Consider the following 27,446-nt stretch of genomic DNA (forward strand, 5'->3'; position numbering starts at 1 on the left):
GGGCGTGGGAAGCGAGAACGCTACCGCACGACCACGAGCTGCGGACGAGTCCAATGAATACCCGTTTATCATCTGCATTTCTTCTTGGTGTAGCATTTTTAATGGCCAGTAGGGTAGAATAAAATAATGTGCCCTAGAACGAGCAATCAATGCAACGTTTCAAGGTAAACATTTTCTAAAGCCAAGGTCGCATAAATACTTCTTTATTTACTAACAACCGGTCGTAACTTATACGCCGTATAATTTGAATCTTCAAAGATTACAACATGTCCAGCTGATGTCAACAAATATGTTACTGTGTGTTTTATTGTATACTGTGTTTTTCATGGCGTGACATCCATCAGTCAGCGCCACGTATATGGACATAGTTATATGCGCAAGGTGCTTCTTGGTTTTAAATATTTTATTTGTGTCAAACCTTTATATTATGTGCTACATTTTATCTACATGACAACTTCGTGAGAGATTCAGCTGATAACGAACACATTTTACAATATAAATTTTCGAGCACCTGAAGATGACAGCAAAGATTCTCGAAAGCGATTGTTGGTAAATAAAGAAATATTAATGCGATCATGGTTTTAGAGAGTTTTACTAAGTAAAACAGATCGCTTCTTCTGATTATTAAGCACGAGAAAATTTAAACAACATAACAGTTAACGGTATATGGTCCTCAGGTCTCAGCAGTTGTGATTCTGCCAGGTATTAGACTGTAAAATATTCAGTTATTCGGAACGGAAATTAAGTAATATGGTAAGCAACTGCTTACTCTGTTACTAGTAATTATAACGAGTCATGAAGACAGCAGGTAATAGCAACACTACACAGCTACCCAGACTTACGTCTAAATCGACAATCTCAAGTTAGAAATATTATAAATCAGTGACATAAGGCGATATAACAATTTTTAGTACAGGCAAATAAAACATTGGTTCACTAACAGCAAAATAACAGGTGAACTGAAAATCACTGTTTACAGAACGGAATCACTGTTGTACTACAAACTATTTCAACTCTTAAACAACCAGCACAGTTCCACGCCCAGGATGTACTGACTTACCAGGCTTCTTTACTGGCATAATGTTCACTGTCGCACGCCCTGCATACAATCCACAAACAAACCATTACAGAACGCTCACAAATTTCTGTAGCACAGTGAATTAAAATTGGCAGCACTTAACGCGCCTTTATACAATCGCACGTAACACTGTGCCTCGATTTGAACTCAAGGTTATCAGGATACCGATATTAAATCCAAAAGCACTCTGACTGTGCTCTCTGTAATATGCTAAAGTGGTTACTCGCTTTTACTGCAGAGTTGTGCGTGTAACCGGAGAAGACGGCACCCACAACGTCAGATAGCTGTCCACGTGGTCGCCGACCGCGCTGACCGTTTCCCGTCCCGTATAGCTCGGCACCGACTCTGTGCGGCCTCTTGAACTTGGGCCTCGCAGACCAGCCTTGTTCGTGTCTATCTGGGAACTGGCCGCCATCCGCGGTGACTCGATGGATCAGCCACGCCGACGTACCATCTGGGCCACAACTCGTCAGCCACTACCCGCAGCGGTCTCCAGCGCTGGATCCAGTTGGAGTCGCCGCTACATCTCGGTACAGGAGACTCTTCCTCACCCCAACACCTGCAGGACCAGTCCGCCGGACAGGCAACACAAGCCGTCGCAGGATTGTCTGCCGCTTCAACAGCGGCGCCGCGCCGGCCTCCGGAAGATGTCGTCAGTTCCTCATTGTACTGCAGACTGCACACCGCTGTGCGTGCATACTCTTAGCTGCTCCACGGCGGCGTTTACATGTTCCGCAGCAACCGCGCTCTGCGACATATCGAAGAGCATCATCGGTGGTCCGGGAAACTAGTCGTGGCGTTGGACGCGGCACAAGCTGTTATTTAAAAAAACCAAATCTGCTCCTTCTTCACTCATACGTAATATCTGCTGTTTTATTAGTAGCTTAATTTCAGCTCCGTTTACATCGAAATTATTCAAAGAAAGTGACTATCTACATCTTTAAACACAGCCATTGAGGCCTAGCGCCGTATACCGATCCTGCGTTGCAGGCGGTTAAGTGGGAGATGTGTCTCAGAGCTGGATAGGGACAGATGGTGACGCGAGACTGGAAGCACACGTAGTTTATGTATCAGCGGATAGAGGACACTATCGGATAGGGGACTGTGATTTAGTTTCGATTGTGCCCACTAGAGTGCACTAAAGTAATAGAATGTTTTTCATAAACTGTTCTAGTATTTTCATAAAATGTTGTTATGTCTTTTTGTGTATGTAAAATATTATAAATGTGTTTTAGCAGTATGAATGATTCGTGAGTGTGGTTCAAGGTTAATATGAAGATAATTGTTTAACGAGTTATGTAGTGGGATTTAGTGTGGGAACATTTCGAAGAAGTATGGATGTGGACAAAGGGGATTTTTGTAGAATGGATTTGTAAAGTAAGTTTATTGTAAATGGAAAGTTAATTCAGGTATAAATAATAATAGTAAATAATTTTATGTATAAACAAAACTTCAGCGTATTAGATAATTACGCCGGTAAAAAGTGCAGTCGTTAGGTTTAGGTTTACTATTTTTCGATTGGTTATTGATGAAAAGCGAGGACTGACGTGGGAGAGTGTTGTTTTGCTATTGGCTGTTGAGTAAACTGACCAATGGTAGAGAAATATTCTTCGCGCGCCTTTCCCTTCTGGTAGAGAAGATTTAGAGTATTATATAGAGGAGTCGGAGTTTAGCCATGAAACAGTTCGGACGTGTGTAGTAGTAGTTCGGTTGGAAATGATGAGTTGCCGGATCTAGCAGTGTTTCTTACATCAAAATAGTTATAAAGTGACGGCATAATTATTGCGATGGGTGTGTACAAATTTCGGAATTTTTAAGTGAATTTTGTGACGAGAAAAGACATAAATTCCGCGTGGCGTCGGTCGGTCGGTGGCTAAAAACTGTGACAGCATTAGGTACCGACAGACTTAATATTTGTCGAGCATTCTCAATCAGAAACAATCCTTATTTTTGTAGCTATTACGGTTTCGCGAAATGCAACACCATAAACTTGCTAACGTGGTTCAAATGGCTCTATGGGACTTAGCATCTGTGGTCATCAGTCCCCTAGAACTTAGAACTACTTAAACCTAACTACCCTAAGGACATCACACACATCCATACTCGAGGCAGGATTCTAACCTGCGACCGTAGCAGTCGCGCGGTTCCGCACTGAGCGCCTAGAACCGCTAGACCACCGCGGCCGGCATGCTAACGTGAGTGAAAGGGATTGTGAGTGACTGTGTTAAGACTAGCACGGTCTTGGCAATCATACTTGTTCACCTAAGTTTCAGAATATATTAAGGACAAAATTCCCAACCTTTCATTTCGTGTGAAAACTTTCCCCCGAAACGTAGATCAGTGACTTTAATTGCAGCCTGGTTCATGTCGAAGTACAGTAGGTTTCGCTCGGCTTCCCTACTGACGATCTGCTGAGACAATGTTCACAGGTAGGAGCAGGTTGGTCGGAAAGGGACGGAAGGAACCGCGCCGCCGCAACATGTTTACAGTACATTAATACTCGTCATGTAGCGTGCACTGCATCTTGTCACGCCACTAATAAAATTGTTCAGTCCTCGAATCTAGATATTCAGATAATGTGTAGAAACGGTGACTATGAGTTAAATACCGGGAGGTTCATTCGGAAATGCAAAGATGATTTCACGCCTCGGCCTTAACGAATCAAAGCTTGTGATGCGTCTCTAGTAATATCGTCGAAGACCAAACTGTAAATACTGATTTTGTTCTACGAAACTGTGACTGAGTGCATTGTTTATGCCATTTTTATTGACAGTGTGTGTCTGTTTACTTTGCATGATGGTTGGTTGTATGTAATGGGCGATCAACACTGATACATCGGTGATCTCTGTTCTGCGCTCATAGGCATCACACCGCGCCTGGTACACGCGGCGCTCGAGGACCACAGTACAGCTACGACACCTGAGGATGGGCTTGTTTGTACGAGGTGCATTCAAGTTCTAAGGCCTCCGATTTTTTTTCTAATTAACTATTCACCCGAAATCGATGAAACTGGCGTTACTTCTCGACGTAATCGCCCTGCAGACGTACACATTTTTCACAACGCTGACGCCATGATTCCATGGCAGCGGCGAAGGCTTCTTTACGAGTCTGTTTCGACCACTGGAAAATCGCTGAGGCAATAGAAGCACGTCTGGTGAATGTGCGGCCACGGAGAGTGTCTTTCATTGTTGGAAAAAGCCAAAAGTCACTAGGAGCCAGGTCAGGTGAGTAGGGAGCATGAGGAATCACTTCAAAGTTGTTATCACGAAGAAACTGTTGCGTAACGTTAGCTCGATGTGCGGGTGCGTTTTCTTGGTGAAACAGCACACGCGCAGCCCTTCCCGGACGTTTTTGTTGCAGTGCAGGAAGGAATTTGTTCTTCAAAACATTTTCGTAGGATGCGCCTGTTACCATAGTGCCCTTTGGAACGCAATGTGTAAGGATTACGCCCTCGCTGTCCCAGAACATGGACACCATCACTTTTCAGCACTGGCGGTTACCCGAAATTTTTTTGGTGGCAGTGAATCTGTGTGCTTCCATTGAGCTGACTGGCGCTTGTTTCTGGATTGAAAAATGGCATCCACGTCTCATCCAATGTCACAACCCCGTCATTGTGCGTCAACATTGCTTGGCAACATGCCACATGGGCAGCCGTGTGGTCGTCCGTCAGCATTCGTGGCACCCACCTGGATGACACTTTTCGCATTTTCAGGTCGTCATGCAGGATTGTGTGCACAGAACCCACAGAAATGCCAACTCTGGAGGCGATCTGTTCAACAGTCATTCGGCGATCCCCCAAAACAATTCTCTCCACTTTCTCGATTATGTCAGACCAGCTTGTGCGAGCCCGAAGTTGTTTCGGTTTGTTGTCACACGATGTTCTGCCTTCATTAAACTGTCGCACCCACGAACGCACTTTCGACACATCCATAACTTCATCACCACACGTCTCCTTCAACTGTTGATGAATTTCAATTGGTTTCACACCGCGCAAATTCAGAAAACGAATGATTGCACGCTGTTCAAGTAAGGAAAACGTCGCCATTTTGAGTATTTAAAACAGTTCTCATTCTCGCCGCTGGCGGTAAAATTCCATCTGCCGTACGGTGCTGCCACCTCTGGGACGTATTGACAATGAACGCGGCCTCATTTTAAAACAATGCGCATGTTTCTATCTCTTTCCAGTCCGGAGAAAAAAAATCGGAGGCCTTAGAACTTGAATGCACCTCGTAAAATCATTTTAGACGAATGCGACTTAAATGTTTGAAATTTAGAGTGATACATTCAAACGTCATCTATCAAATTGTTCATCTTGGAAAGGATGAAAAAACAGCCCACCAGTTTCGTAACACAAGTTACTTCAACGCTTGATCTAGGTTTCGATAAATTATAAAACTATCTTACGCGAATTCTTAATCGCAAGTCTAGTTTTGCAACAGGTTATCGATTGCTTACTGTAGTACAGTCTTTGACTAGCAGATAGAAGACATGTCTGTTAGCCTGTACTTTTGAGGGAGTGTGTGCGGCTGGATCACGGCCCTGCGCCGTTTGTGTCACGTGTTAGTGAGCCCAGCTGAAGAGTGGATATGCATTCTCAGTCTCTGTTTTCGCCTTTTGGCATGTCTCGCCTCTTGCACGTTTTGTGGTGCTTATCGATTTTGGATATAGGTACTGAGGCTACTTCCCGATTATCATTGTCGTGCAATGAGCTATGACTATTATAGTAACATGGTAGCTTGCGTTTGCAGCTGGTCGTAATTACTATTATTATTTTTTTTTGGCGCCGTTTTCATGTCTTTAAATATGCCTTCACTTGTCAAAATATCCACGGGTGTGCTGCCGGTCTATAGTGTCCAACGGGCACGTTCGTCATCTGGCCACATGGTATGGATAAACTCCTTGACTTCCTTACACATCTAGACTCCATACACCCCAACATCAAATTCATTATGGAGACTGAAACGGAAGGTAAATTACCTTTCCTTGACGTCTTGGTCAAGAGAAGGGCTGACGGCACCCTAGGTCATGGGGTGTATCGGAAGACTACGCACACTGATCTGTATTTGCACGCAGACAGCTGCCACCACCCTTCACAGAGGAATGGGGTACTTAAAAACTCTAGTACATAGGGCGCACACTATCTCTGACGCAGAGAGTCTACCCCAGGAATTGGAACATCTGAGAACTGTATTTCGAAAAAATGGGTACTCAGAGTGGCAGATTCAACGTGCTCTCCGCCCAACCACTGCAGCACAACCTCTTGAGATGGATGAAGTCACGAGGGAGGAGGTAGGCACTGCATTTATTCCATACACAGGCGCACTCTTGGGGAAAATCGCTCGCATTCTGAAGAAACACCGGGTCGGAACTGTGTTTTGTCCTCCAAATAAAACTCGTGCACTGGTGGGGAGCGCCAAAGATGACCTCGGTTTGAGGAAGGCCGGCGTGTGCCAGATTCCGTGTCAATGTGGCAAGTCGTATATTGGTCAGACGATGCGTACCGTCGAGGATCGATGCCGTGAACACCAGAGGCACACTCGACTGATGTATCCGAGCAAGTCGGCGGTCGCTGAACATTGTTTGTCGGAAAGTCACGCCATGGAATATGACCGCACGAGGATTCTGGTACAGACGTCGAGATACTGGGACAGCGTTGTTAGAGAGGCCATCGAAATTCGCACCAATAACGACCTCATAAACCGTGACTGTGGCTATAATCTTAGCAAGGCTTGGGAACCAGCGATCGGGTTAATCAAGAGTAAATCGAGCAAACGTATAGTTGTGACGACCACGGCGGACAGAGCCATCACTCCGCCGTCATCTCAGACGCCGTCGCAATCTGTTCCACCGCGCGACCGTGGCGCGGGGCGCGGACGGCGGAAGGAGCGCGCCGCGGGCGGAGGGTATTTAAATCGGCCGCCGCCGCGACCGAACCCAGTTCCCTCTGAGCAGCCATAGCGTACGGATCTCCGTGCCGGGACGTTCACAGGAGCTCAGTCCGTCAGTTCGCCTGATGATGGCGACATGTATGATCGCCGAAATATTAAAAGGTGCCCGTTGGACACTATAGACCGGCAGCACACCCGTGGATATTTTGACTATCAAATACGCCGAGAGAAACTCAAGAATCACATGCCTTCACTTGTGTCCAAACTGAACTTCAGTTGGCCAAAGCTGTAGATCGTGGGCCACGCACGTGACAGAGAGAAGGTTTCCGATTCATTCATCCGTACGATAGGCGTAATGGTTATCTCACATGCCTGTTTAATTAACTATGTTCAGGGTTTGTTAGTGTGTCTAGAATATTTCTTTGTTCAGTTTCACATACAAACTCGTACTGTATCTCACCATGGTCCATTGCCGGACCGTTGTAATATTTCATTTGTTTTGCTTTTGAAATGATTCTCGACGCTCATAACTTTAGCTTAAAAAACTATGATTTATTTCCTCCCATTCACGTAATGAAAATCATGCTAAAAATTCGGTTGCACATTTGATTGTGTGTTACTTTCGAATCTCTGTTTCATTCGAGCACTGACATCATTGTGAAAGCTTTCTTCTGCAAAAATATTAGTCGCTGCGAAGCCACACTGCAATCTGCAGAAGCCACTTTCAATTCTTTACGTACCTCTACAACTCAGAAGGTAACTAGTACTGCAGACATTCCTAGACTATTTGCAGTTTACTAGATTATGTTAGACTTCATTATTATTTTTCACATTCTCGTACAGGCAGGTGTTACGTTATCGTAATGTGGCTCACATCCTAGTAGCGTTGGGTCTACCTACAGGAAAGATCAATTACACATTCACCGAATCAGATTATGAAATTTCGAGAAGTAATTATGATCTTAAATTCATTCAAGTATCCATCCAGGCCCCCATCTCTTCCATTGTGCAATGTAAGCATCTGCTGCACTTGAATATGGTTATGAAACTTTGTTCAGGTAGCTTTACAGATTCTACATAATAGAAATAATATCAGATAGAATCTGATGCTCTCTGATCTGTTTTAACTTATTTTGATTCACACTTTCAACGAGAAACTTAAAATACAGACTACTGTCATTCTGTAAACCTGTTGTTAAAACATTCGTCCTATAAGTACACAGATGGTACAGTAATGTAACTGAGAATTCTGACTGGCTGATCAGTGGGAAAATGTGATATGAGTCAGCCAACCTGAAATTACCTTAATATTTTTTGCCTAATAACCTATGAAGAGGTTAGATTCTACATATGTGTTTCACTGTCTCCTAAAATTAAGAGCAGTTCGGTTGATAGGCCTCGTTAAAATGTCGTGTACAGTGCATACTGATACGCCTTCTCGCAGGAGGAAGAGGAGTCCGTATGTCATCGGCCACTGCCCTATCGGGAGGGGCATTAAAATTACTTTCCACCGGCTTGGCGACTAGAAAAATCATAAAGCTTTACGAATAAAATTTTGTAACGTCAAGAGAAATTTGCAATTTAGCCGTCAGCTTAGACTTATAGATGTGGTAGTAATATCTGCTGTGATGTCACTTATTGTTACGTATTTCGAGTTTCATATATTTCTTTCAGCTGTTACTTGTCTTTTTTTTCCTTGGTTTAGAAAGAAATTTAATCTGTGCTGTACATGAGAAACAAAATCCCATGTCTTCTATTTCGGCGGAAACTCTAATACATCGCGGCCTGTCAGTCTTTTTTCGTTACGATACAGAGGATGTAACTAACGTATACATACAAAGTTTTGGTGCGATTAGAGGAGATAGAAAGAAATACTTTATTGTGTGGCAAAAATCTCACAGGTGCACTGTTTCCCTAATAGACTATAAAGGTTTTGAACTAGTTAAATTTGCCGCCCATGGTAGCCGGTCTAAGCGCCTTGTCACGGTTCGCGCGGCTTCCCCCGTCTGAGGTTCGAGTCCTCCTTCGGGCATGGGTGTATGTGTTGTCCTTAGCGTAATTTAGTTTAAGTTAGATTAAGTAGTGTGTAAGCCGAGGGACCGATGACCTCAGCAGTTTGGTCCTAAAGGAACTTACCACAACTGTAACCTAGTTAAGTTCGGAGTGGTATTCAAACTTCTGTTGATGAATATTGTTTTAGAAGTGTTGCTGAAAATGTCGTCCCATTGACATTATCGCACAACTGGCGTCTGAGTGCTAATTATTTTCAAACACGCTGAAAACAACCTGGCGTTTCACTATTAGAGGTGGCTTAGTCAGACAGGTGTATCTGTCGACGTCTTGTGCACCAAGCACTTCATCTTCCTCAACAAAAAGAAATCCACTGCAGAGTGCCAATATCTCTTAAAACAATGTTCGTCAGACGACATTTGGAGCACATGTTCTGAAATTCACCAGCGTCCAACACCTTCATGAGTACCATAGCAAGAAGCGATGCATCTGTGACGTTTTTATCACATAAAAACGTGTTACTGTATGCACTGAATATGTCTTTTCTTAATCATACTGTGAAATTCCCTACCCTCTTGCCAGCACCCCACCCCATGAACAAAGGACTATGGTGAGGAGGGGAGGACTGTAGGTGCAACCACAGTGGAGGAGTATTTGTGGAAATCCATGGTTTCTGAAGAGGGGTAGCATCCTTTTCATTACTTGCAAGGCCAATAGTCTGGATGATTGGCTGATCTAGCCTTCTAGCAGTAGGCAACGTGCACTTTCAGTGCTGCTATGTGACCTGCTGAAAGTAAGGGGAAACGACCGTAGTAGGGCAAAGCTGCCACCACCCCACATTCCATTGTTGCCAGATTTATTCCAGATGGTGGATCCAAGATGGCGGCGATAGATATGGCAACGTTCCAATCACGTCATGATGGGAAGTTCAAATTTTTGGCCGGAAAATAGGTCAATTGGGCTACCTCCTCCAACCCAGCACCCCCCCCCCCTACCCCCTCCACCTTCCCCCTCCCCATCCTCCATAAAATGGCGGCTAGTTGAAGTTCCGGCAACACAATCCATCACACCACGGCTACCTACACTAACCTAAGAAAATGGCAGGAAAAATCGTCAATTTGCCCACCTCCACTAACCTAAGTCGTTCGACTGCCATCTATTCCTAGTAATTGGCGGGAAAATGACTCACCCTGCACTGGGCTGCTGGAGAGAGGAAGGAGTATACTTTATTTACTTTGGAAAAATTTATTTACGGATGGTTTTCACGTAATTCTTTATTACACTGATACAAAACACACACTCTGATGTGCTTGGCGTTGCAATACACAGCCTACAGACCTGCAAACTACTAAATCATCGCAATAATGCAGTACACTGATCTGCAGACACACAAAGAACTCGTAAATTGTCAAAATAATTCATGTAAAAGGCTGTGCAAACATTCTTGCTAATCCTCAACTGTCGAACTAATGCATTGTACAGTCTGCAACAGGCACAAAAACAACTCGTAAATTGTCAAAAGATAATGCATGTGTAACACTGTGCAAACATGCTCACAACGCTTAAACAGCCACTAATAATAAACACTCATTGCATGTAAGAAAACACTTACGAACTATCATCAACCATGATGTATCAGTGAAGTGGCCCCCTATGGACGGCACGCTCACACTTGTCTAATATGCAGGATGCCTATGGGCTGCGTGAACGTGTTTACCATTGCTGGTGCAATACCTCTCTACCTGTGGATACTGAAGTCACAGGTCGCGCTACAGAAATCAGTTCCAATGGTCCCCAGAATAGCACAGGGTGCATTGTTCCTAACGATCCTAATGGGACACGAAAGCTGCATCTATTCCTGTATGCATTTACCTGCCCAGCATGGTTGATGCATTATCGTGAAATGCGTGCTTAGTGACTCACCATCGCAGGTCCATCGAAAAGGCTCTCAATCTTATACCGATTCACATGGCTATGTAAATAAAAGCCACATCTACTTCTCGGAAATTCTTAAGTGTCCCAGAAATAATTAATGATCGCATTTGTAAGAGCTTTCGTGACGTCTCTGCTTGTCTGCATGGAAATTTTTGTCCTAACATAACGTGTTTACGAAAATACCCCACAATAACACCAATTGCATTCTTCCTCATGGTCCTAATGTGGAACGCCATCCACCACATGTTACCCCTCATGTTTCAAATAACATCTCTGAAATACAAACGTTCTCACCTCTATGTAGAGGCTCCTACGTCCCAGCACAAAGGATGTCTTGCAAGTGAATGGAGCAGTATGATTGGCTCTCACTGCATTTACCCGCCAAATTACTGATGCTGCCAATGTGGAAGCACTGTCTGCCTTTTTCTTTCTGCAACGAGACTTTCAGTGGCAAAACTATTTTGTACAGATCGTCATATTGCACTGACAGCTAAACCCTGAAAAGTGGCCTACAGATCGTCAAATACGGAAAGATTCTTACTCGTTTACACTTCTCTGCCACTGAGGATAGAAGCTTGAATATTGGAGCATGAACCCAATCTCCAACCCAAAAATATATCACCGTGTATGGTGTCGATGTAGTAAACATACAATTCGTATCCTGCGCCATACAAAATCGCCCCTTTTGTATCATTCATATAGCTGTCGACCACAAGACACTCGTACATATACCGAAAAGACAGACAGCACCGTATATACTCCTCGCAACACTAGATATTTTCCTGCAGCCGAAGGTCACAAATCATCAGCTTCTGACACATGACCAGAGCGCCATCAGCTGACCGATGTCACTCTCCGAACTGTTGTACAAAGGCTGGGTCGGTTCACCTTGGCACAAAGACATCACTGTTTCTGGGCCTGACCTACGTGCTTGCTTTCTACACACATCTACAAACTCTGGGATTACTAGAACACATGTATTTTCACATGGTTTGCCAGATTATTATACCATTGACGCGATGTTTATCGATATCAAGAAGATAGCAATATCGCTTGCATAGCAATGTCGCTCACGCAACATAAATCCAAAGATGTTGACTGGAAATTATTGCTCTAGAAACTTGAAGCTTTAGCGAAATGGAGTGTGCTGTAAACCATAAACTTATGCCATCTGTCAAGACCTTTACGTGAAAACTCAAAAAAAAAAAAAAAAAAAAAAAAAAAAAAAAAAAAAAAAAAAAAAAAAAAAAATAGAGGAAACTGATATTTCCAATCGTGAATACCAATGTCGGTGATGTAACAGATTCCAAGTCATCCCTATAATTTACAAAGTCAACTAAGGCGTTTCTCATGTCTAGAGAACCAGCAATCATGTCTTCCGATCGTCTTCACCTGCTAGAGGCACGCACAACAATCGATGTTCTCTCAACTAAATAAGGGTGCAAAATGTGTAGAAGCATAATGAGATTTTCACTCTGCAGCGGAGTGTGCGCTGATATGAAACTTCCTGGCAGATGGAAACTGTGTGCCGGACCGAGACTCGAACTCGGGACCTTTGCCTCTTGCGGGCAAGTGCTCTACCAACTGAGCTACCCAAGCACGACTCACGTCCCGTCCTCACAGCTTTACTTCTGCCAGTACCTCGTCTCCTACCTTCCAAACTTTACAGAAGCTCTCCTGTGAAGCTGTGAGGACGGGACGTGAGTGGTGCTTGGGTAGCTCAGTTGGTAGAGCACTTGCCTGGGAAAGGCAAAGGTCCCGAGTTCGAGTCTCGGTCCGGCATACAGTTTTAATCTGCCAGGAAGTTTCATATTGTGTAGAAGCTGTCAACCAGACAATTTACATAGGAGACAATAATGTTCCAGCGCACACACATGTCAAATTTCCCTGTGATCACAAAAGCTGTCCAGTACATACTAAGTACGAGTATTAGTCCGCTATTCGGCCATCTAGAGGACGCCATTGTTAAGTCAGCTACATTCATGCATCCCAACAGGCCTCTCCTGTCAGAAGTCACTGGTGGAGACAGAATCTTCCTCAGAAACCGGCCACATATATATTTTATCACTGTGTTGCAGTAACTACTGGGAGATGAAGAAGCTTGCACAGGATAGAGTAGCAGTCTCAGGACTGAAGACCACGAAAACAACAACAACAACAACAACTATCAATTAAATATTACAATTGCGGTCTCAATTGGATGACATACAACAAGGTATCATAAATATACCCTGCTGACAGCTATGGCTCTGGAAATAGAAATATCTGTAACCTTCGTATGATTTGATATACTTTCCCACCAGCCACTGTGGCTGAGCGGTTCTAGGTGCTTCAGTCCGGAACCAAACTGCACCTGCAGTCGCAGGTTCGAATCCTGCCTCGGTCATGGATGTGTGTGATGTCCTTAGGTTTAAGTAGTTCTGACTCTAGGGGACTGATGACTTCAGATGTTAAGTCCCAATGTGCTTAGAACCATTTTAACCATTTGATATACTTTCCCCTTTGCTATCACAGTATTCCGCATCAAATCCATACCTTTCTTACGACTGGACATAGCCACAACCTTTTGCACATGTCACACTTTATAAGTATGATCCTCAAGGCAGACCTATCACGCATCCCCTACTACTGAGTATAATAATCCGCCAATAACCGATTGCTGGCGATACGAAATAATACTGACCGAAAATCAGCGATGGGTGGACATGCCATAAGTTTTTTCCTGCGAGTGCTACTACTGTGTCTTAGAAAGAGAGGTGTAATCGTCTTACAAACTGCTATATGTTCAAAAACCACGATTGCAACGACCATATTACTATCACAAACAGTCTTGGTTCTCCATGTGGAGCCAAGTATCCATGTTCAAAGCTGTAGCGACTTTATAAATGGAGGTATGGCATTACCTCTGAATGAAGTGGTTTTCCTTTTTCAGGCAAATAACGCGACACTGAATATAGACGGCGATCGCCAAAGTGTATATAAATTATCAGACCAACAGTGATGTTACACGTTGCTGATGATGCAATCTCGTAATAAAATTACCAAAATTAGAAAGTGATTCGGCTAAGGAATGTGATATGAAACTGGTATTTGCAACTCTCTCATACCACCACTAGGCTGTACTCCAGTATTTGTAATGCATTATTTCCCGATGCCATTCCAGAGGTTCTGCGATAGATCCACTGGTTCATAGGCGAAGGTTGATTGAGAAGGATCACAAACGGTAGATGGTGTGCTGATTGAGGTCGTAAGAAATGTACATTTGCTTTTTAGATCTTTAGTGCTACGCTATCTGCTAGAAATGCTGTCTAGGATTTGGAATCAAGTCTTTCCATTCAACCACATACCTGCGTTGGATCCTGTGGAGAAGTCCTTTAATGATTACAGCCACCAGTGAATCATATTTCTGGCACTCTCATATGTCGAAACGAGCCACCTTTCTCGAATCTATCTGTTACAGTAAAATTCAGATAGTCCCTATACCTCTTGCAACTCCTGCCATTTATGCAGTTGGGCAAGTGATCGTTCTAATTTGAGTAGGAAATGAGCAGAAGTCGGAAGGAGATGTATCTAGCACCTTCTGCAACCCATGTAGAAACAAAGCGACCTGAGTTAGTGTGACAGAACCAAGCTTTGAACATTCGGTGGAAATGGGAACATGTTTTCATAGCTCTACCAACTATGTACAATGCGAAAGGTCAGCATCAAATGAAGCCTGCTCCTGTCACACAAGGTAATACAAAAGATAGTTCATGAACTGGGGTAAGAACGAGGATTTTGCTACTGCATTGTGGTGCGTCCCCAAAGTACATACAAGTACTGCTGTCTGAAGCCGATCCTCTCAGGGCCCATTCACGTTATCACCCCAACATGCTATCTCCATTACTATGTGTCATCCAAAAGAGAAAAATTACGAACTATAAAAGCTTCGCTAACTTCATCCAGTAAAGAATTCATGCAGGTAAATGCGTGCACGGCTAGACACAGCTCGCATGTCCCATTAGGATCGCTAGGAACAATGCATCCTGTGCTATTCCGGGCTGCATTGGATCAGATTTCTATAGCGCAACCTGTGACAGTGTCCACAGGCAGAGAGCTACCGCGCCAGCAACAGTAAACATGCACATGCAGCCTAGAGAAGACTTGTGTATGGAACAGGCGTGAGCGCGCCATCTGGGGTGTGCGCCTTGGAGTTCTGTAGGGGGCCAGTACATTGCTCCGTCGCGGTTGACGATAGTTCGAAAGCGTTTTCTATGTGCAATGAGTGTTTTAGCACTGCATTATTTTTGGCTGTTTAAGTGCTGTGAGCGTGTTTGCATAGCATTACACATGCATTATCTTTTGACAATTTACAAGTTGTTTTCATATCTGTTGCATTATTTTGTGAACAGGTGCACAGGCTGAACGGTGCCTGATTCCGACACTTGAGGATTAGCAAGAATGTTTGCAGAGCCTTTTACATGCATTGTTTTGACAACTTACGAGTTCAAATTCAAATGGCTCCAAGCACTATGGGATTAACATCCGAGGTCATCAGTCCCCTAGACTTAGAACTACTTAAACCTAACTAACCTAAGGACATCACACATCCATGCCTGAGGCAGAATTCTAACCTGCGACCATAGCGGCAGCGCGGTTTCAGACTGACACACCTAGAACTGTTCGGCCACAGCGGCCGGCCAATTTACGAGTTTTTTGCGTCTCTGCACATCACTGAACTGCATTATTCCGGTGATTTACAAGTAGTTTGCAGGTCTGTAGTTTGTGTATTGCGACCCCAAGCACGTCAGAGCGTGTGTTTTGTATCAGTGTAATAAATGAACTACTTGAAATCCGTCCCTAAACAAATTGTTCCAAAATAAATAAAGTTCACTCCTTCCTCTCTCCAGCAGTCCAGCTCAGGGTGGGTCATTTTCCCCAAGGCCACCATGGGATGAAAGTGCTCTCTGGTGTAGTACTGTGTACGACGTTAGTCGGACTGTAGACCTCATGGTGAACACATTGGATGGAGCTACTGCCTCAAATGGTTTAAATGAACACTGCATTCAAACTAAAGACTTATATCGATCCTATCCAGCAGCCCAGGACAGGCTGAGTCCTTTCCCAGCCAGTTCCTAGGAGGAGGTGGCGGTCGGACGACTTAGGTTAGTGGAGGGGGCGCAAGTGATATTTTTCCCGCCATTTGCTTAGGTTAGTCGAGGTAGCTGTGGTGTGTTGCATTGTCCTGCGGGAAATTGAAATTGCCGCCGTTTTCTGGTGGACTGGGGAGGGGAGGGGGTTAGGGTATTGGAGGTAGCCCAACTGACCTATTTTCCCTCCAAAATTTGAACTTCCTGGCACGATGTCATTGCAACATTGCCATATCTATCGCCGCCATTTTGGATCCGCCATCTGGAATAAATTTGGCAACAATGCAATGTGGGGTAGTGGCGGCTTAGCCATACTAGTAATGACTACAGCAACGTTCCTTTTTTTTTTTTCTTCTTGAAGGCATGTGGCTCCACTTCATGGCTTAATGATAATAAATTATTCCTTATGTAAAATAGTCGGATGTCTGGGCAGGAAATACTCTCGAGGAGAAATATTGCTGACATTCTATAGATTGGAGAGTGAAAGGTTGGCTCTCCTGAGCCGGTACATAGGTTAGAGAATCTAAAAAGGGAAATGGACTGGTTGAAATTAGATATAATGGGAATTCCTGAACTGCAGTGACAGGATGAACATGACACCTGGGAATGCAAAAATAGGGTTAGCAACACTAAATCAGATAGGAACAATGGAGGATTAGGCCTAATAACGTACAATAAAAAAGGAATGTGGGTAAGCTACTAGGAGCAGCATACTGAACGATTGACACAGCCAAGACAGACATTAAGCCATCGTCCACGGCAGTGGTACAACTTTATACGTCACCGAGCTCCGCAGATAATGAAATAAAGGAAATTATTCATGTAGTTAAAGGAAACGAAAATTTAATTGTGGTGGGTTACTTGAATTCGGTAGCAGGAAAAGAAAGAAGAGAAATAGTTATACAAAGTGGTCTGCAGGCAAGGACTGAAAGAGGAATCCACCCAAAAGTGTTTAGCACAGACCATAATTTGATCGCCCCTAAAAAATTTTTTAAGGATCAGAAATAAGGGCTGTATGCGTGGAAGAAACCTGGAACCTAGGAAGATTTCGGACTAATTATACAGGGTGTAACGGTATAAGTACAGGTATTTACGTTATTTGCAGAATAATAATTACAGCTATTACGAGGTATATGTTTTTAGGTTGGGTAGTATATCCAAGTACATGCGGCAATAACAAGCCATTAATGTTTATTTTCCTCTGGGCAGCAGGTCAGGACACATAGGTGCATGGGTGCAAAACCGTTAGTCCATACTGACAGGCATAGTGTAGTTGTGCATTATAACCATGCAAAAAACATCAGGTCATAAAGCTTCTGGCATGTTTGTGGGAAGACTGTTCGACACAGGGAAAAAAAAACAGTCAACACTCTGATTTGTGTACACATGAAGATACCGCATATTAAAATATCTGTACTGATACCCATTACGCGCTGTGTAACGTTAAGGCAGAGATTTGCCAACCAGATTTTAAACTTCAAGACGTTTCCAGACGTGGCCTCTACTATAATTTACAGTTATGAACTGCACAAGGAAATTGAAGCAATTACAGAAAGGTGGGATAGGATATGGAAACATGTATAAAATGAAGGAGCCAGAGTTATTGGGGAATTCTGAAGCAGTATTAAGCAAGGCTGGACTGAATCAGAGGAAAGGAATTCAACAAGAAACGAATGGGTAGCTTTGAGAGACGAAATAGGGAAGGCAGCAAGGGATCACATAGGTAAAAAGTCAGGGGTAGTGGAAATCTGCATCGCCCTATTTCGTCCATATTTGTGGTGTATGTAGGAGATAGTCAAAAATGAAAGTGGTAGATGTGGGAGTTCGAGATCGACAACCGTTTGGCAAAATAGCATTTGGCCGTGGCTCGGTCATGGCAATAGTCAGTTATGTTAGCGTACTTTACAGATAGCAGGAAAGGTATAGAACAGTAATCCTACGAGCATCAGGTCGGGTCCATGTATGAAAACTTATTTTCAATTTTTACGTTACTTACGCTGCAAAGAAACGGAAATAACGCTCAATATATTGCATTTACTGATATCATCGTAACAGGCACGACAAAAAGTCAAAAGAAAACTAGGAATGCAAATGATTTTCTTGAATGCATTTTACATGCAATATCCATAAGGACTGCGCAAATAATTTCCAAAGAAGAAATAGGAATTAAAGCGTACAGAACTTTGCATTTCGTTAGTTTCACTTTGACCTTCGAAAAGCCCTCAGCATCTGCTTATGAATAATAGTTTCCCCTGATTTTACGATGAATATTGCCCCAGCATGTGTAAATCGTCTGCTGTAAAATAATAAAGGTATCCAATTTTATACACGAAGTTCTCATGTACTTCTTACAATCCCTTCCTGGAACTTTATTTTCAATCCTAAATTTTCCTTTGCCTTTGCTTTTCATACCTTGAATGAAAATATTATTAAGTACAATATATTGAGAATTATTTCTGTTTGTTTGTAGTATAAATCATGTAAAAATTGAAAAAAAGAAAGATGTTTCGTTTAGGGACTCGACGCTATGACCGCCGGATTACCGTTCTGAATTATTTCCGATGCACCAGACGCTGCCTGGGAACTATGCCAACATTGAAGACCCATACCTTGGCCGATTCGTGCCAAAAATGATTTTTATGCAGCTCTTGGTAAAATGGATCAACCGCTTGGGACACTTCCATTTCCATTTCTCACCAAGCACTGGGTGTACCATAAATTTGAACCAAATCGCTGATGACGCGTAAATCCAGTCCCCCTGTCAGATACCGAATTTAACTGATGCAAAGAGAAAATATAAAAATGCGGCAAATGAGTCCAGTGAAACGAAGTACAGACGTCAAAAAACGAAATTGACAAACAGTACAAAATATCTGAGCAGGAATGGCTAGAGGAAAACGCAAGGCTGTAAAATCATGCTTAATTAAGGTAGATGTCTATAGGAAAATTAAAGAGACCTTTGGAGAAAAGAGAAGCAGATGTGTGAATACCAAGAACTCAGAAGGCAAACTGGTGCCAAGTTAAGAAGTAAATTTTGAACCGAAGGAATCTATGGAGGATCTATATAAGGGGAACAAACTTAAGGACAATATTATAGGAGAGGAAGAAGCAGGTGAGCATGAGATTGGAGATACGATACAGCGAGAAAATTTTTACGGAGCAGTGGCAGATCTAAGTGGAAACAAGTGTTCTGGGATAGGCGACATTCTCGCAGTGTTGTTGAGAACTCTAAGAGAGCCAGCCGTGACAAAGTTGTTCCACCTGGTGAGCAAGATGTATGAGACAGGGGAATTATGCTCAAAATATTATCGAATTATCGGTGTAAAAACTCAGTGTTGCCAAGTTCTGAATGAATTATTTAAATGAAATTTCTCATAACTAGAGATAAGGAGCTATCCGCAGCCGGCCGGGGTGATCGAGCGGTTCTAGGCGCTACAGTCTGGAACCGTGCGACCGCCACGTCGCAGGTTTGAATCCTGCCTCTGGCATGGATGTGTGTGATGTCCGTAGGTTAGTTCGGTTTAAGTAGTTCTAAGTCCTAGGGGACTGATGACCTCAGAAGTTGAGTCCCATAGAGCTCAGAGCCAGACAGCTATCCGCAATTGCTTTGGAAAACATTTTATACCCAAGATCGCATTTAGTATACTTATTCCCGATTACCGGTATCAACAGTTAAGGTGGGCATCTTCTGATCTGTAATGTGATGCATTTACATTGAGTAAAATCATTATTTATATTTGTCCTTACAAATGAGGAAACGGAAATTCTACGTTTTCGTATCTTTAGAAAACTCGTTGTTATACATCCTCTTACATTATAGCTGTATCACACATACCATGTTGACATTCTAGTGGATATTATGTAGCACATTCCACACAGGCTAAATACATCATGGATCCGCATTCCTTGAGGTACACTGTTCAGCTGTACACTGTTACGCAATTCAGCGTCCAGCAAGCGTCCCTGGAATGATATGCGTTTGGACACCCCTAATTACATAAGGCTCTTTTAATGTATTGTATTTTTGTGACTAATCTTTTTTTTATTTTTAACAAACTTGCGTGGAATGTGCTACATAATATCCACTAGAGTGTCAAAATGGTATGCGTGATACAGGACGTATAACAACAAATTTATGAAAATGTAAAATATTCAATGGCAAACATGAATAATGATTTTACATGTACTCCATGCAAATGCATCCCTTTACACATCAGAAGATTATAGTCTTAACTGTTGAAACCGGTAATCGGGAATAAATTGTACTGAATGCGATCATAGCTATTAAATTTTCTCCAATGAACTGTTTACGTGTGGTGAAAACAAAGGTGTTGCAGAATTGGTTTTATTGCTTTATTTATTCATGACGTTTCGCCCAATAGAAGGCATCTTCAGATTGACCATTGTATTGGTAATTGGGTAAGTGGGTTTTGGTGCCACAAGTCAATGCGAGTAATGAATAAACAAATCAATAAAATCAGTTCTGCAGCCAAGAATGTTGTTTCCACCACATTCTGCATACTGGCTGCTGTACCAATAAGCAATGAAGTGAAAATACTTAAATGAATTATTTACATGAGACTGGAAAGCTAATAGAGTCCGCTCTTGGGGAGGGTCTGTGTTCCAGGAAGTGTAGTAATCTGGGAGGCTGTACTGATCCTTCGACTTATTCTCACATTTATAGCATTTATAATTTTAGAGGAAGATTCTGGCAATGTCGAATGAACCACAATTTTTTAAATGTTGAAGGTAGCAGGGATGAAATACAGCGAGCGGAAGGTTATGTACAATTTGTGCAGCAATCAGACTGTAATTATACGAGTGGACAGACATGAAAGGGAAACTGTGGTTGAGAAGGGGATGAGACGGTGTGTTGTCTATTACTGATGTTATTCAGTCTGCACGAGCAGTAATGGCAAACAAAGAAAAATTTGGATTAGAAATTAAAGTTCAGGGAGTAAAAATAAAAACTTTAATGTTGTCGATGACATTGTAACGTCAGAGATGGACAGGGACAAAAGTAGAACAACAGTGATGGAATGTAGTCCAATTAAATTAGCAATGGTGAAGTAAATAGATTCGGAAATTGGAGACAACGGGTAGAGGAATTTTGCTATTTGAGCAGTAAAATGATGATGCCGAAGTATAGAGAATATGAAAAACAAATCGCTTATAACAACAAAAGTATTTCTGAAGAGGAGGAATTTGTTAACTTCTGACATCAATTTGTGTGTTAGATAGTCTTCTCTGAAGTTATTGTTCTAGAGTGTAGCCATGAGTGGAAGAGAAAAGTAAGTGGACGAAAGTATGGGAAGATGGTAAAAGTTGTAAATGGAGACCAAAGCCTGAATAAAGTAAGTTTCGTTGTATGTACGTTGTAGTGGTTACGCATAGACTAAGAGGCCTGTACGTGATACACTAGCATCAAACCAATCTTCGGGCTGAAGACTGAACAACAACAACAGCAACAAGTCTTGTAGTCTCCACTACAGGCGCAGAGATTTATGTGGTACTCGAAGCGTTTTCTTTCCGATAAATACTTAAAGTTTTCTTTTGATAACTGTATATGAGGTAGAGGAATGAAAAGGAAAGGGTGGATGGGAAGGTAGTGACCTCCCTCCAGCCGCACAGAGCATTGTGGAAATGCATTGATGAAAGCCGAAAATGTATGCCGGATTGGGACTTGAACCCAGATTTACCCCCCCCCCCCCCCCCCATGAACGGTCACCTTAACCGCTTCATCCATCCGGACACGGACCCTGACAAACTATCCAAATTTCCAACTTATCGTACATTGCAAATCAGCATCCCTCGTTCATCAATCCTAAACTCGTAAATTATTGATACTCATACGAGTTCGGACGATATTGATGCTTCTGCACTGAATAGAATGTCACGAAGTCATCACGCTATGACAGAAATGCATATACACTGACGAAAAAAAAATCGCAACACCAAAGAGGAGCTGTGAAACGCTAACGGAAGCTGGTAGGCGTGATTCTACATGTAACGCCGGAAATGCATATTCTCCTATTTCCATCTATTCTACCATAATTTTTTTCCTTGTTTTGCTACCTCAAGATATGACATTTCTGTCTCTTTATATATTGTAATTGTTTTACTGTTTGTATATATATATATATATATATATATATATATATATATATATATATTATTTATTTATTTATTTATGCATTTATGTCGATGTATAATTGGTTGTTTTGAAAATATTATTTGTATTTTTACGCTGGGTCTTGCCTAGGGAAAACTATGCTATCGAACGAATACGTCGATAGGTCGTATGGAGAACCAAAGTGTTTAAGATCTTTGGTAGTGTTAACTCTGTCGCGTGGAGCGCGGGCAGAGCAGAGAGAGAGTCTGGCTGGAGTAGCGAGTGGAGCAGGTGTGTTGTGTGACGCTCCCGCGAGTTGCCGCGCTTTCGGGGTTTGGCAGCATGTGATTGCGCTCGACTCGCGATGATAGTTTCTGACATGGTGTCGCGGACGGGAAGCATTAGCTGGCGCACATCAAGAGCCCGTTTCGTCTGGTGACCGTGTCGAGAAGAAGGCGCGCCAACATCCAGCTTCTGCAACAGCGACGGCCGACAATGAGTGACTGTCGCCACCTCCTCGATCGACGGCTTCAAACCTTCAATCAACCAACAAGGAAGACTGGAAGCACGTAAAATTTTAGAACTGTATGGCAGATCTCAGCTTTTCAAACTTTTGAAATTGTTGCTTCACAAAATTACAGCAACTTAGCATGAACCTTTGTTGCTCATTGTCCCAATTGCACTACCAAGCAGGGTCCCTTCCTTTTCCGAAATGAACCCGAGTCTCGTTGAAATTCAAACGCCAGCATTAAAGTAATATAATTCGATTTCACTGCTTTAATTTCAAAGTTCAGTTAAAGTATTCATAGCTGGCTACAATATTTAGATTACACAAGCACAAATTAAGAGTGCGAGTTTTGTTACCGTATTTTAGCTTATCTGTGACTGCAGCTCAGCTTGGTACGTACTAAATTTTACTATTGTTAATTGTTCAGAATCATTTAATTCAAGTTCGAAGTTAAATCTCTTATTTCTAAATTGCGTAGATTCAAGTAGCTTTTGAAATGATTGTTGAGGTAGCCCAAGACTAACCTTATTTTATTGAATTTCGTAGTGCTTCAGAAACAAAACTCACTATTAATTTGGGTCACTAAATTAACTTTCAATTTTCCGGTTTTATTAATTCTTTTGCTAAATTAAGTCAGAGTGTAGCGAAATTTATTACTTCTGACAAACTTTCAGTTTTCACACTACACGTGCCAACCTTCAGTTGCCACGCTTCTAGTGCTAATTATATGTGCAATAACCTTTCTTTTTCAGTTACTATAGTAATTGTCCATAGGACTGGCGACCGTAATTTTCCCCAAATCTCAAATATCTAATTACCGCTAGTTAATTGTTAACGTAACGGCCGCACATTTACTTTCTTTATTAACTTTACCCCTTATCAAAATTAATTTCCACCAGTTTCATTTGCATTTTTCCTTTCATTTAGATGTGACCCTTTCCTCCCACTTTACCGACAAATTAACTTCGGTGACCATTGCTTTTCCCAAATTTCCATTAGGTACACGCTGTTTAATTTTTCACTGTCATTAAGATCGATAAGTGAGGGGGAGGTTACATACATTTGAAAGATTATGTCTGTTCCAGTTTCGTTCCAGTCGCATAAGAGTGGCGCTAGCGACGGTACTATAAGGATGCAAATCAGGTTTGCTTTAAGTACATGTTGTAATTGTAATGAGCGTTAGTTGTCTTTGAGACTAGACGAATTGAGTTGATGTGAAATGCATTTAAGGCGATATAGACGTCATTATCAACACTTCAGTGAGTTTGAATGGGGAATGGGGTCGTGTAACAGGGCTACGGGGCTCCCCCTCCCTCATCGGAGGTTCGCGTCTACCGTCCGTCATGGGTGTGTGTGTTGTTCTTAGTGTAAGTCAGATTAAGTAGTGCGTAAGGTTAGGGACCGATGACCTCAGAAGTTTGGTCCCATAAGATTTTACCACAAATTTAAAAAAAAATAGGGCTGCGAGAAGTTTAATGTTCCCTTTGTGATGTAGCAGAAGGGCTTGTCCGGATTGTAGCCACTGCACATGGCTGTTGGCAGAGGTTGTTACGGAAATGTACGGTCGCAAGAAGACTGCTTTCCAGACTGCCACGTGGCATTACGAAGAAAGAAGACCATTGTGTCCGGCGTACGGCTCTGGCGCATAGTACTGCATCCGCAGCAGCAATCTGAGCAGCTGTTGGCACCACAGTGGCTGTTACAAATCTTTTACTTCAAGGTCGGCTCGGAGTCAGACGCCCTGGAGAGCATTCCATTGACTCCAAAACACCGCCATTTGCGACTTCAGTGGGATGAAGCGGGAGCTCACTCGAGGGCAGAATGAAAGTCTGCCTATTTTCTGATGGAAGGTGGCGCTGTCTCCATACCACTGATTGCCTTCCGTTGGTTTCAAGGTGGTCAGCTGAGGGCCTTGTAACCTCCCCCTCGCTTATCGACCTTAATGACAGTGAAAAATTAAACCGCATGCACCTAATGGAAATTTGGGAAAAGCAATGGTCACCGAAGTTAATCTGTCGGTAAAGAGGGAGAAAAGGGTTACATCTAAATGAAAGGAAAAATGCAAATGAAACTGGAGGAAATTAATTTTGAAAAGGGGTAAAGTTAAAAAAGAAAGTAAATGTGTGGCCATTACGTTAACAATTAACTAGCGGTAATTAGATATTTGAGATTTGGGGAAAATTACGGTCGCCAGTCCTATGGACAATTACTATAGTAACTGAAAAAGAAAGGTTATTGCACATATAATTAGCACTAGAAGCGTGGCACATGTAATGTGAAAACTGAAAGTATTTCAGAAGTAATAAATTTCGCTACACTCTGACTTAATTTAGCAAAAGAATTAATAAAACCGGAAAATTGAAAGTTAATTTAGTGACCGAAATTAATAGTGAGTTTTGTTTCTGAAGCACTACGAAATTCAATAAAATAAGGTTAGTCTTGGGCTACCTCAACAATCATTTCAAAAGCTACTTGAAACTACGAAATTTAGAAATAAGGAATTTAACTTTGAACTTGAATTAAATGATTCTGAACAATTAACAATAGTAAAATTTAGTACGTACCAAGCTGAGGTGCAGTCACAGGTAAGCTAAAATATGGTAACAAAACTCGCACTCTTAATTTGTGCTTGTGTAATCTAAATATTGTAGCCAGCTATGAAAACTTTAACTGAACTTTGAAATTAAGACAGTGAAATGGAACAATATTACTTTAATGCTGGCGTTTGAATTCCAACGACACTCGGGTTCATTCTGGAAAAGGAAGGGACCCTGCTTGGCAATGCAATTGGGACAATGAGCAACAAATGTTCATGCTAAGTTGCTGTAATTATAGTTACGAAAATGGAACAGTTTGAAAAGCTGAGATCTGCCATACTGTTCTAAAATTTTACATGCTTCCAGTCTTCCTTGTTGGTTGATTGAAGGTTTGAAGCCGTCGATCGAGGAGGTGGCGACAGTCACTCTTTGTCGGCCGTCGCTGTTGCAGAAGCTGCATGTTGGCGCGCCTTCTTCTCGACACTGTCACCAGGCGAAACGGGCTCTTGGTGTGCGCCAGCTAATGCTTCCCGTTCGCGACACCGTGTCAGAAACTATCATAGCAAGTCGAGCGCAATTACATGCTGCCAAACGCCGAAAGCGCGGCAACTCGCGGGAGCGTCACCCAATACACCTGCTCCACCGCCCTACTCCAGCCAGACTCCCTCTGCTCTGCCCGTGCTCCACGCGACAGAGTTAACACTACCAAAGATATTAAACACTTTGGTTCTCCACACGACCTATCGATGTATTCGTTCGATAGCATAGTTTTCCCTAGCCCAGACCCAGCGTTTAAATACAAATAATATTCACAAAACAAACCAATTATAAATCGACATAAATGCATATATATACAAATAGTAAAGCAATTACAATATACAAAGACACAGAAATGTTATATCTTCAGGTAACAAAATAAGAAAAAAAATTTGCAGTGCAATAGACGGAAATAGGAGGATATGCATTTCCGGCGTTACAGCCTGTAACGTAGCAAGTTATTACGAGATGACATGTGTTGCAGTAAGGCACTCAGTAGTTTAGTACTGTGGCTACAGGAGAGCTATTTTTTTTTTCGCTCTGCACACAGCACAGCTGAAACTGTCTACCGTGAGAACTGCATAGCGTAACATTCAGTCGATACGAAGATTCATACCTTCTATGAATCAAAATAATCCATATTAGTTATTATCCGATTTTGTTTAAATCTGGCACACAGCCTTGTGTTATTAATGGAATGATGGTATCCAAATTTCACATTTTTATTTATTATAATTCGGGAGACAAAGAGAATTACCTAAAAGTACTAAAACTTACGCTTGTTTTTTAAAACCAAGTTCGGATCAATAACAGATTGACTTTCATTATCATTTGAAGCCATTCCAAAGTTATCAGTGCATAAAAATACATTAATTAAAATTTTCTTTTTAAAACTTTAGTTACTGTCCATTACGTAATACAAAAATCGGTCAAAATTATTATTTGATTTTATTTTGCCGTGTGAGTGCGTGAGAATGGTTGAGAGAGTGTATGTGGGACATATCTTCATCATCATCATCATCATCATTTAAGACTGATTATACCTTTCAGCGCTCAGTCTGGAGCATAGCCCCCCTTACAAAATTCCTCCATGATCCCTTATTCAGTGCTAACATTGGTGCCTCTTCTGATGTTAAGCCTACTACTTCAAAATCATTCTTAACCGAATGCAAGTACCTTCTCCTTGGTCCACCCCGACTCCTTCTACCCTCTACTGCTGAACCCATGAGTCTCTTGAGTAACCTTGCTTCTCCCATGCATGTAACATGACCCCACCATCTAAGCCTCTTCGCCCTGACTGCTACATCTATAGAGTTCATTCCCAGTTTTTCTTTGATCTCCTCATTGTGGACACCCTCCTGCCATTGTTCCCATCTACTAGTACCTGCAATCATCCTAGCTACTTTCATATCCGTAGCCTTAACCTTATTGATCAGGTAACCCGAATCCACCTAGCTTTCGCTCCCATACAACAAAGTTGGTCGAAAGATTGAACGGTGCACAGACAATTTAGTCTTGGCACTGACTTCTTTCTTGCAGAAGAGGGTAGATCGTAGCTGAGCGCTCACTGCATTACCTTTGCTACACATTGCTTCCAGTGCTTTCACTATGTTGCCATCCTGTGAGAATATGCATCTTAAGTACTTGAAACCGTCCACCTGTTCTAACTTTGTTCCTCCTTTTTGGCACTCAATCCGTTTATATCTCTTTCC

At 42.3% G+C, this 27,446-nt stretch overlaps 1 non-coding gene across 1 annotated transcript; it reads left to right on the top strand.

The window, feature by feature from the left end:
- The first annotated feature begins 12,619 nt into the window (after positions 1–12,619).
- On the top strand, positions 12,620–12,694 carry Trnas-gga. The gene has a single exon. It is a non-coding gene; the product is annotated as a tRNA-Ser (tRNA).
- The last annotated feature ends 14,752 nt before the right edge of the window (positions 12,695–27,446 follow it).

The sequence above is a fragment of the Schistocerca piceifrons genome, chromosome 3, assembly GCF_021461385.2.
Source record: "Schistocerca piceifrons isolate TAMUIC-IGC-003096 chromosome 3, iqSchPice1.1, whole genome shotgun sequence".
NCBI lineage: Eukaryota > Metazoa > Arthropoda > Insecta > Orthoptera > Acrididae > Schistocerca > Schistocerca piceifrons.